Raw genomic sequence first — 7055 nt, forward strand, 5'->3', positions numbered from 1 at the left:
CATTTTGAGCTTGTAGATCTGCTATTTATCCCACATTTGAATCCATGAGAAGTATTAGGACATATGAGGTTTACTTTCCAGCCGACGGCAACAATATTCTATAATTAGTCCTTGATTTAGACACAGCGTTCATAACAATGAATAGCTATAGCCTGCAGGTGTCCTGCTGCAGAGATAATGTGACGTTCTGGTTGCCATCACGTTATACTGTGTGAGTGCATTTGAAACACATTCAACACCCACTTAATTGGCAGCAGTCCTCGAGTGCAATGCAATTACGATTCTTTTCTTATGAGATATGAGCATATAAATTAAGGACAATGTATTCATTATAACTAAATTGTAGTGAGATATAACTGTCAAATTGTCTGGGAGTATCTCAAGCCCACAATACAGCTCAATATCTCCCACCATGGCCAGGTGGGGATATACTGTGTAGCCTCTTGGCAGACATTTGTTCTCTACATAAACAGGGGTGGGTCATCACTGGGTCTGCACGGACACATTTTGGCAGCATTTCACTCTCCATGTTTTCCTCAGAATATGTACGCTGATTTACTATGACACTACAGTATGTATGACACATTAGGAGTCCACTAGGACAGTGGTTCTCTTAAACATATTATTTTCACTGACCTCCATAACTCAGAGTGCACAAATGGCCTGGCGTAGGGGTCCATTTGATTCCATTTGTGCACTCTCAGAGTTACATACCTGTAAGGTCATTTAAGGCTATAGCTATTTAGCCTGGAAACCAAGCCAGCAAAACAAAATAAAAAATCACACCCAATGTGAAGTGAGCGGTGGTTGTGCTTGCATAACGTCTTCAGACTAGGATTTGAGTCTAGTACAGGCTATGCTACACACACGTTTTGCTATGGCAAGACGCTGAGGAAAAAGGCTACAGACATACGACATATGACATCACTAGACAAACATGATGCTACGCACACACATTTTACTATGGCAAAACGCTGAGGAAAAAGGCTACGGACACACGCACAGCTACGGACACACACACATTTTGCTATGGCAAAACGCTGAGGAAAAAGGCTACAGACATACGACATATGACATCACTAGACAAACATGATGCTACGCACACACATTTTACTATGGCAAACGCTGAGGAAAAAGGCTACGGACACACGCACAGCCACTTAGGAGCGGTTTGCACCGCTCAAAAATAAACCATGGGCAGATTAGTCTGGCCGTGCTAGGCTAATATCTCTTCATGTGTGTCTGGTAATATTATCGTCCACTCATTTGATATCTATGGCAAAAAAATTATTTAGATGAAAAATGTCCAGCACAAGCCAACATGGCGACTGGAATCCTGGGTAGTATAAAAGAAAACAAAGAAACTGGAGGGTATACATTGTGCAGGGCTAACGATAATCGAAGGTAATTAAAATAAAGTCGACGCGCCCACTGTGGCTTACAGTATAGGGCTCTCAGTCAAAGCGTGTGAGCGTTTGGACTAAAACAGTCTTATTCTGAAATCCTGGGTGTATAAGGCTTAAAGGATATACAGATTGTAGAGTTACATTAAATGCTTCTTAACTGTCTTAGTTTTATATAACAATGCCCTGGCTGCCAACGTGGGATTTATGTGCTTTATATCTCCAAGGTTTTAACCTCTTAAACCCACTTTAAATACCAGCATCTGAAGCTTTCCCCACAATAGAAAACTGAAATACACTAGTATAGAGCCCTGAGGGACTCCGGCGGTCAGCCAATAATGGGGTTTAAGTGGTTAAACCCTATAGTCTTAGTGAAACAGATTTGAGTTAAAACTGCTGCTTTTTCCCCCCGTCCATACACCCAAATTGCTGGTGACACGATTTGAGCTTGTAGATCTGCTATTTTCTGTGAATATAGCCCAGGGGTTTTCAAAGTGGGTGACGGGGCACCCTGGGGTGCCGTGACGGCAGTCCAGGGGTGCCGCGAGATAATTTGATAATATTTGGAATTTATTTGGACACTTGAAAAAATATTTAGTATCATTTTAAACTTGAAGTACAAAGTTATTTTCAGTCAGTTCTAACCAAAATGGCTATTATCTCAATGTTTTCCTCGCAACATAATCACTAAAATATCATCACTGTCGGGCAGAAACCTCATATCTCCAAGTTTCAAATGTGTATGTCTTTTGGTAGCAAAGCCCTGCTTCATCATACAAGACTGTCGCACAAAACTAGTGAAAACAGCCTGCTGGGAGTGAAAATTATAATAAAGGGGTGCCTTGGATTAAAAAAATATTTATGGGGTGCCCTGAGACAAAAAAGTTTGGGAACCCCTGATATAGCCTACCCCCTGTTATGAAAAAAATATGGATCATAAATCCATAACCAGAAGAATTACTTCACACTGAAATAAGACTCGGAGAAAGCCCAGGACTATATTGATAAATTGTTGTATTGGAGAGAGTGTCAGACAGGCAGACATGCGGTAAGCATACAGTTCCATAGTTGCAGCTCTCTCTCCCGCCCTCTCTCAGATGGAGCTTTTACAACGGTATATATAAATCACAGTAGATGACCTGGAACCCTTTGATTGGTTCCTTGAGAATGACAAAGACAAAAACAATAGGCCTTAACCCAGGGACGTGCTGGGCCCCTGATTCAGCCCGGGAAAAAGAGTTGGAGAGGCCCTCATTGCGCGCTATAGAGAGAGATCTCTCTCCATAGCGCTGCTGCTAAAAGATTTGCCATTTCAGATCATGACAAGTGACATGAGTTATATTTCGTCGTTGTCGGGTGGAAACCTTGTATGTCCAAAACCGTTTGTTTTGTATTTATCATTTTAAAAATGATTTAAACTAGTGAAAACAGCCGATCTACAAGCACACAACGCCTCGCACCGCGAGGCGTTGTGTGCTTGTAGATCTGCTGTTTTCACTACTTTTGTGCGACAGCCTTGTATGATGAAGCAGGGCTTTGCGAAAAAATGTCCAAATTTGAAACTTGGAGATACCAGGTTTCTGCCCGACAGTGACGATTTACTTTGTTGGCCACCCAGCCCCCAAAATGGAACGAAGGCAGACATTTTATTTTTATTTCTTTCGTAATGGCCGGCCTGGACCGGTCGGGAATGAACCGGCCGTTCGGGAGTTGTCCCGCTTTTCCCAATGGCCAGCACGTCCATGCCTTAACCCAAACATGATCTCATAGTCATGGTACCCATACAGTAACCTGTAAGTCAAAGCAGTTTCTCACAGAATATACTGTAACTTCATGGTCATGGATCATAAATGTATGGATCATAAATGATCCATCACCCCACACAGCATGCCTCTTCCGATGGGGGGTTAATGTGTGTCTACTGTCTACCCTGGGTAAAAGAAAAAAGTGAGATAATAAAGCAAAGGAATGGTTTACACAGGCCGATGTCATCATCACTGCCAGGGCTAATTTGCTTTTCATAATGGAGGTGGGTGACTCGTCCTGTCTCTGGGGCCTGCAACGCATCCATTTAAATCAAAGTGAGTACAGTGAGCAGGGGTGTAGCACCAGATTCTGCGCCCTGGGTGCAAGGATTCTGCTATTCTGCTAGATCTGCTATTTTTGAAAAGTCGTAAAAATGTGTGCAAATCTTTGAATATGTATTTTTTAAGCGAACATTTGTAACTCAAATTTTGCTTCCGGGGAGGGGTCCCTGGAACTAAATATTTTGAGATGGGGGTCTAGCTGTGGCCAAATACACATCATCTTGGGGGTCCTTCACATGAAAACGTTTGAGCACCACTGACATAGAAACATAAGTTTCTTGCACACATTTTCAAGATTTTTCAAAAATAGCAGATCTACGAGCTCGCAGCGAGGCACTCGGTGCCGCGCTGTGAGCTTGTATATCTGCTATTTTTCAATGGTTAACATTCATGGGGGGGCCCGCAGTGATTCCTTGTACCCAGGGCCCAGAATTTGGTGTGACGCCCCTGATGATGACCAGCATGCAGGTGCAGGGGATGAATCATGCACTGCACATTTATTATAACGTCAACGCCGTGCATCATCTTTTCAACACTTAAGCACAGTTTGGCACCAAAATGAAAGCTCCAGTCTCTCTGCTCTTTTGTTCCACAAAAACACTATTGTTGCGGTGGAAAGTCATTAATTTTAAGTCGATTATCTCCTAGTAATTGAGTAGCTTTTTCATTTACTGTATACATACATATACAGTAGTGCATTAACAACTTATGATTTTTGCATGTCGACGCAACTCAGTAAAAAGTTGAGTTGAAGTCCACTTTAATGTTTGATGATGTCATCACATGGACCGGGGGCTTGGCGTTGGCGGTGTGAACCGGGGACAAAACCCCCAAAATGACTTACCGCTGTACTTCATAGAATAGCCTAAAGTGACCCTTTCTCCCTTAATAAGGCTTTTGTCTTGATGTTAATATTAGATTCCACTGCAACAAGCAGCATTGAATAATAACATTCCTATTTCCTATATAATGTTGGATCAGACAGGATTAAGTTGGTGGCTACTGTTACGACTTCTGACTGAAGTCTGTCCAGACAGCCTGTCAATGTGAGAGTGGAGACATTTCATTTATTTACTTCAACTTTCGACTTTCCCTGGTGGGAGATGTGACTTGTGTAATGGTCGACTTTTTGGTTTGGCCCTAATATACAGTAGCCTACTTTCAGTATAGACGCTAACATCAGTATTATGTTTGACGAAGTAGTAGCCTACTCTAGTTGTGTAAAGAGAAGAATTACTAAAGAGTTGTGTATAGTTTAGGGTTCCGAATACACCCTTACACATCTAACTCTAGACCTGGGTCCATGAAATTAAGAAGGTTTGAGAACCAAAAAAAGCTGTTATGGCCAATCAGGAAGATCTTCTGTTTAAGTTGTTTTGAACCTCGATCTGTTCCCTCATAAGGCAACCATTTAAACATATTTCTCATGAAGAGAAGATTGTCACCATATTAGAGTGCATGGGTGAATTGGAGGGAGTTTGGTTGGCAGGATGCGTTCATATTGAACTGGTTACTGTCAGGATGCTGCGTTGGCTCCACATCATTGTGTGACCATATGGAACTGCAGTCAGCGATGGAAAAACTACTCACGTTTTACTTAGGTAAAAGTATCAGTACCAGGGACGTGCAGAGAATGTTTGGTGCCCTTTGGTGGAAATATCCAAAATAGTCGACCTAACCTATTTTCGGTGCGTGATACCACACTGAACTAAGCATAAGTCAATACTGGAGATGTGGCATACGGCATGGATATCTACACAGACAGGGCAATTCTTTCAACATAAGATGCTGCATTCAAATTCAGGAGATTTTGGAAGGCAATTCTCTTGAATACTGCCATCAGATATGGCATGGAAAGAGGGCATTTGCATGTTTCTCACCATAGTAAAAACTGCATTCATGGTATGGAGAGGGCAGTTTTCTACAGACGGCTAAAAGGGCAGGGGATCAAGCCCCTTTGATGTTTATGTTGTGTGCACAACTGCACATGCCTGATCAGTACTGCAATGTAGAAACACTCTGTTACAAGTTAAATAAATAAGAAATACTTTCAAGTAGCCGAAATGTATATGGGGCTCAAGTGGTTAATGTGTGTTTTCTAATAATAACCACAATCTACAAAAAGTTAAGTAACTAGTAACTAAAAGTTGTAATATAATTATAGTACAATGTTTAATGTAGTGGAGTAGAAGTAAAAGTCCAGAGAATTGGAAATACTCCACTAAAGTAAAAAAGAAAAAAAAAGGGGGGGGGGGGGGGGGAATCAAATTTTTACTTTTTAAGTACCGGTACACTACAGTACTTGAGTAACTTAGTTACTTTCCACCACTGACTACAGTAAGCCATTTTAACTGTAGTACAGTAATCTTCAAAGTAGTTACTAGTGCCTGCCTTAGTGCCTTACATCTACTTGTGATGACTCAGTGATATTTAAGGTAATTTAGGGTGCTTCTACTTCAGTAATATAGAGTACAGTAAGGGCAGTTCTACTGGAGTAGTACTGTGATGTGACGGACTGTGCGGAGTGGACCACGCAGATAGAAACCTGCTGGAACATCTGGTTTCTGAACCAGTCCATGAACTTATGCATTACATCAATTAAAAACATTTCCTAACTGGCAAAGGAAAGGAATACTTTTGTGTTTACCTCATCGCCGCTTGGAAGATTAACACACACACACACACACACACACGCACACACATGAAAAGAAACTGAATCCGGCTCAAGGCTTCAGAATGGGGGAGAGAGCGAGAGAGAACACATTTACATGCGGGGGAAAGAAGAACTTTGTTTGTTTTCTGCCTATTTGCTCACCGGAGAATGCTCTGTTGCTAACAACAAGCTTGACCTGTGAACTGCTTGTTTCAAAGGGAAGCTGCTGCGACTGCTGTCCCACCAGAGCCAGAACGTTGTCGTCCTCATTACGGAGTCCCAAAGTACCATGGCTTCCCAGACTTTCATTATAAGGGCCCCATGAGAGATAAGAGAGGAGAATGTGAGGGGACAGAGAATGGCAGGGGCACACAGAGGGGATGCGCTCAGATCACAGGGCCTTCCCGGTATGCCATTAAGGCCGATTCTACGCGAATGACTTCTACACAGGAACGTGCAGAGAATGTTAGAGGCAGGGGCTGAAATTCCACACAACAATCGGATCTACAAGCTCACGACACGTCGCAGCCCATGGAAAGGATCGAGGGCATTTGCATTTCGTTCACCATAGTAAATGCTGCGTTCATGGAGAGGTCACAACTCATTACATTATGACACACACGATTGTAGAGCTTGTAGATCTGCTATCGTCATATAGAATAATTGATTAAATCAATTAGTTTAATTAAAGTGACACTTTCATGAATAAAATGTGAATATGTCCAAGTATTGTAGGTTATGTTAATACAATATAACTATAATTTAGATTGTGTCAAAGGTCATGTCTCACCTAGTCAAGATTCAGCTTATCCCCTGAGCAAGCAGGAAGGCTCTATTAGCTCAATGGTAAAACATTTCATCACTTTGAGCAGCAAACTGGGTTCAAATCCAGTGTTTGAACAGGAAAGCTAT

The sequence above is a fragment of the Nannobrachium achirus genome (genome assembly GCF_963921795.1).
Source record: "Nannobrachium achirus genome assembly, chromosome: 8".
Lineage (NCBI taxonomy): Eukaryota > Metazoa > Chordata > Actinopteri > Myctophiformes > Myctophidae > Nannobrachium > Nannobrachium achirus.